Below are 5,073 nucleotides of genomic sequence, written 5' to 3'. Positions count from 1 at the left end.
ATTGTACACTTTGACTAAACTTATATGGAAGTTCACACGTACACAATCCAGTATGTTTGTCATTTTTGATCATTTTAGTAAATTTTTATATTTAGAAAAAAAATTTTTTGATCATAAAATTTTTATTTCGCGATATTCAAAAAAAAATTTCTACCATTTTTGTTTGTAAATTTGGAATGATGTTCAAATCAAATGATACTCTATATCTTCACATTCATACTTCTTGATAGGGATTAAATCGTAGTGGTTTTTCTAATGAAATAGGTTTATTAACTCAATGTTGGGTCACATTATTTGTGTAAGTACTTATGAAATTCCCGAGCTAGATAAACCGAATTGAAGACTGATCAACATGAGATCTGGTTTTCCTTACATGATCACTGGTAGTGACCAGAAAACAAAATGTCAGATTGAATGAATCCATGGAATAATGAAGATCTTGTATACGAACGTTGGATTCTGAGGTGAGACAGCATTAAGGATCTTAGAAAATCGATCAACTGGAAATTTGAAAAGGACCATTTATTCAACTGAACTATGAATTGAATTATCCAGTTAGCTGTGATTCATAGGTGTGTCAAGGATAAAATTCGGCTTTGAACTAACTCAATATGTATCTCCACTTCACTTGCCTTTAAGGAGCCCTCCATGTTGTCCTCACAATGCATGCTCTTTTCAAACGTATAGTAGATCGCTGCCAAACGTGGTTATGTGAAGGCGAATTATAATCAATCCGTTACTCTATTCTTCAACATATCATCAAACCTGGTCATCTATATTCACTAGAATCTCTATCCCAATTATTGATAAACTTAAATTAACCAACTCTAGATGAAGTTGTTGAAGATATTTTTCAACAGCGGAGTCTTCAATAATTTACTTATATAAACTTGATCTCTATATCTGGAGACCGTATACTCTATCGCTTGTTTCCCAGAGATCCTCTGTAGTTATTAAATGTTATTTTTGATAAATGTTCATCTGTTTTGCATATTTATCAAGTGAACAACTATCTTTTACAGATACACCTTTCATTTACTTACTTACTTACGCCTGTTACCCCTCGTCGAGGAGCATAGGCCTCTCATCAGCATTCTCCATCCAACTCTGTCCTGAGCCTTTCTTTTCCAGTTCTTTCCAGTTGTTATTCATCCTTTTCATATGTGCTTCTATTCCCCGACGTAATGTGTTCTTTGGCCTTCCTCTTTTCCACTTCCCTTCCGGATTCCAAGTGAGGGATTGCCTTGTAATGCACATTGTAAATATCCTTAATGTATGTCCGATCCACTTCCAACGTCTTTTCCTCTAATTGATTCTGAGAAGTCCACTGTATTCCGTATTTCCCCTCAGATGTCAAAGTCTTCATAATCCAGTCAATCACCAGAAGGAAGAGGAATGGGGAGAGTAGACAGCCTTGTCTGACTCCGGTCCTTACTGGAAATGCATCTGTCAGCTGTCCTCCATGCACCACTTTGCACTGTAGTCCATCGTATGAGTTTTGGATAATGCTGACAATCTTTTCTGGAACTCCCATAGTGTCGAAGAAGTTTCCATAATGTTCTCCTGTCCACGCTGTCAAACGCCTTCTCATAGTCAATGAAGTTGACGTATAGTGATGAGTTCCACTCAACTGATTGTTCAACGATGATCCGTAGTGTCGCAATGTGGTCTGTGCACGACCGATCCTTACGGAATCCAGCCTGATGATCCCTAAGTTCGGCGTCTACTGCGTCTTTCATTCGATTCAACAGCACTCTGTTGAAAACTTCCCCTGGTACTGATAACAAACTGATGCCTCTGTAATTCTCACATTTGCTCAGATCTCCCTTCTTCGGTATCTTGATGAGGTATCCTTCTTTCCAGTCCGTTTGCACTTTTTCTTCCCCCCAAATCTTCTTGAATAGAAGGTGAAGCATGTTTGCAGTTACTTCAGTATCTGACTTCAATGCCTCAGCTGGTATATTGTCAGGCCCACTTTTGATTTGTCTGATGGCCATCTTGACTTCTTCCATCGTTGGTGGAGTGATATCCATAGGAAGGTCAGTGTGTGCTGCTCCGATGTTCGGTGGATTCAATGGAGCTGATCTATTCAGCAGTTCCTCGAAGTATCCTACCCATCTTTTCCTCTGTTCTTGAACCTTTGTGATTGCCTTTCCTTCTTTGTCCTTGACTAGTCTTTCCGATTTTGTTATATCTCCCTGCCAATTTCTTGGTTGTATAATATAGTTGTCTCATATTCTCTTCTCTTGCAGCTTTTTCCGCCATCGTTGCTAGTTCTCCCATGTATTTCCGCTTGTCGGCTTTAATGCTTTTCTTCACTTCACATTGAAGTTAGTGCTTCTTTAATCCCTTTCCAGTTGTCCTCCATTGTAGTTTCTTGTTCTTTCAGAAGATCCTGTAGAGCCTGGAACCTGTTTTTGAGAGTTATCTCGAATTCATGGAGCTTGTCAGTATCTCGAAGGAAGGCTGTATTGAACCTTTGTAATGCTGTCCAGTGTTTCTTTAGCTTCAGTCTCATCTTGGCCACAACCAGATGGTGATCTGAAGCTATGTCAGCTCGTCTCCGGGTTCTCACATCTTCTATTGTCCTTCGGAATTTTTTGTTGATACAGATGTGATCTATCTGGTTCTCTGTGGTATGGTCCGGCGAGATCCATGTAGCTTTGTGTATGCGCTTGTGTGGGAATATTGTGTCGCCTATAACCAATTTGTTGAATGAGCATGGATTTGCAAGTCTCTCACCATTTTCGTTCCTCACTCCCAGTCCATGTCGTCCCATGACGTCTTCGTATCCAGTGTTGTCCATTCCAACCTTAGCATTGAAATCTCCCATCAGAGTGGTCAGGTCCTTGGTTGGGGATTTCTCGAAGATCGATTGCAGCCTATCGTAGAATTGATCTTTGGCGTCTTCATCGTAGTTGCTGGTAGGAGCATAGCACTGGATGACATTCATTGCAATGCCCTCTCTCTTTGTTTTGAAGGAGGCTTTGATGATCCTTGGTCCATGAGATTCCCATCCAATAAGTGCATTTTGTGCTTTTCTGGACAGCATCAATGCAACTCCTTGTGTATGTGGGGCATTTTCTTCTTCATGACCGGAGTATAACAGAAGTTCCCCTGAAGATAGTCGTTGTTGTTCAACCTGTGTTCAATGTGTTTCACTGATCCCAAGCACTCCCAGGTTGTAGTTCCTCATTTCTGCAGCAATTTGGAAGACTCTCTCGGTTTCCCACATTGTCCGGACATTCCATATACCTATAAAAGTTGTTACTCTGGTTGTTAGAAGGGGCATCGTCCTCGTGACTTCCGAAGAATCTCGACTTTTATCATGAGGCATCATAAATCTTCCTTTCAACTCCCAGGACAGAGTTTTTAATGGTTTGATTAATTTTTTCTAGGTAGCGTTTTTTTAGCGAGTTAGTTTTCTACGGGATGGGGTCGCTAACCCCATGTCCAACCCTTCTCCTTGATCCAGGCTTGGGACCGACAGTAGCCCTCGGAGGCGCTACAGGCGGAGTTACACCTTTCATTTATTTATAGATAAATGAATAGATAAATATACCTTTCATTTATCTGTCAACTATTTGTATTTTTATCTGGCAAACAGAATTTACAGCCTATTATGGTTTTCGTGAATATGTTGCGATACATTTGAGTTAATGAGTAATAAAGGCTTTTATTTGTGCAATCTATAAATATTTTATTAACATGAGAAATCAGGTCAGACATCTTGGGACATTCAATGAAACTGTGGCTATCATGAGGAGATGCCACGTTTCAAAAGCATGGAGCAAAACTACTCTCACCTAACCTTCTACAGTCAAACTAGCGTCACAACAGAGCAAGGTGATCAAGTTCAGTACCAGCCAATCAAGCTTTAAACATGAGTATATTAATTTCATCTAACACACTACTACCAGCACTCACTTAGCTACTCGAATATAAGGATTTTTGAACTACTTCAGATGGCTCACTAACATGAGCAAATGCAGACACAGGCTCATACCGGTCTTGTTAAAGTACTTAGCACATAGAAGGTATAAAGAACGTGCCATGTTTACGAACACTGATTGCTTACATAAAGTGTGTGTATCAGTGTGAAAATGTCATCTGCAAACTCAAGATCAAAATGTCTTTCTTCGGATAACAGATTAATATCTTCAACAGTGACTTCCATCAGAGCTGTTTCCAGAATACTATCGATAATCTAGTTCAAGAGGACTGGTGAGATTTATAAAGCCTACCTATTCCTGCTACTGAAATTGAAAAATAGAGAGCTCATTTACACAACTAATTTGGTTTTCCGTTTCCCCCAAGTGGATCCTCCATATCCACTAACCCAGTAGAAGTGTTAGTTCTTTCATATATTACATAATATGGAGACTGTTTAATTTTTCGAAAATTGTTAATTATAATCCTGTCTTTTCCAATGACTCAATATTATTTTGTAATCAGTGTGACAGTATAACATTATTACGTTACTCGACCAGTCGATGGTTATTCCTTCAATGCTGTAAATAATATATATGAACAATAGCCTACGCAAGATACTCAATGTCCGTTGACCGGATACCATCAGTAACAGCCTAATGTGGGGGAAAACAAACCAGTTTCCAGAGGAAGAGAAAATTAGGAGGCATTGAAAGTGGATAGAACATACATTGCAGAAATCATCAAACTGTATCATGAGGCAAGCCCTAACTTGGAATCCTGAATGGAAACGAAAGTGAGAAAGACCAAAGAACACACTGAATCGAGAATTGGAAACAGACATCAAAAGGATGAGTAACAACTGGAAACAATTGGAAAAAAGTGTCCATGACAGAGTTGGATGAAGAATGCTGGTGAATGGCTTATGCTCCTCGAGAAGGGATAACAGGCATAAGTAAGCAAATAAGTAGGTACGTTTATACATATATTCTTCGCTCAATTCGTTCTTTTCACCAAATATTATTTTTTGTCTATTCCTCAGTGTTGATCTAATTCGATCTATCACCTTAAGATACGACGATTGGTATAAAATTTTATGTGATTGAAAAGGATTTAGAAGAGGCTTTACTTGCCTGTTTTGTG

The sequence above is a fragment of the Schistosoma mansoni genome (genome assembly GCF_000237925.1).
Source record: "Schistosoma mansoni, WGS project CABG00000000 data, chromosome 3 unplaced supercontig 0083, strain Puerto Rico, whole genome shotgun sequence".
NCBI classification, from domain to species: Eukaryota; Metazoa; Platyhelminthes; class Trematoda; order Strigeidida; family Schistosomatidae; genus Schistosoma; species Schistosoma mansoni.
The sequence above is the reverse complement of the archived record's forward strand: the minus strand, read 5'-3'. Positions refer to the sequence as shown.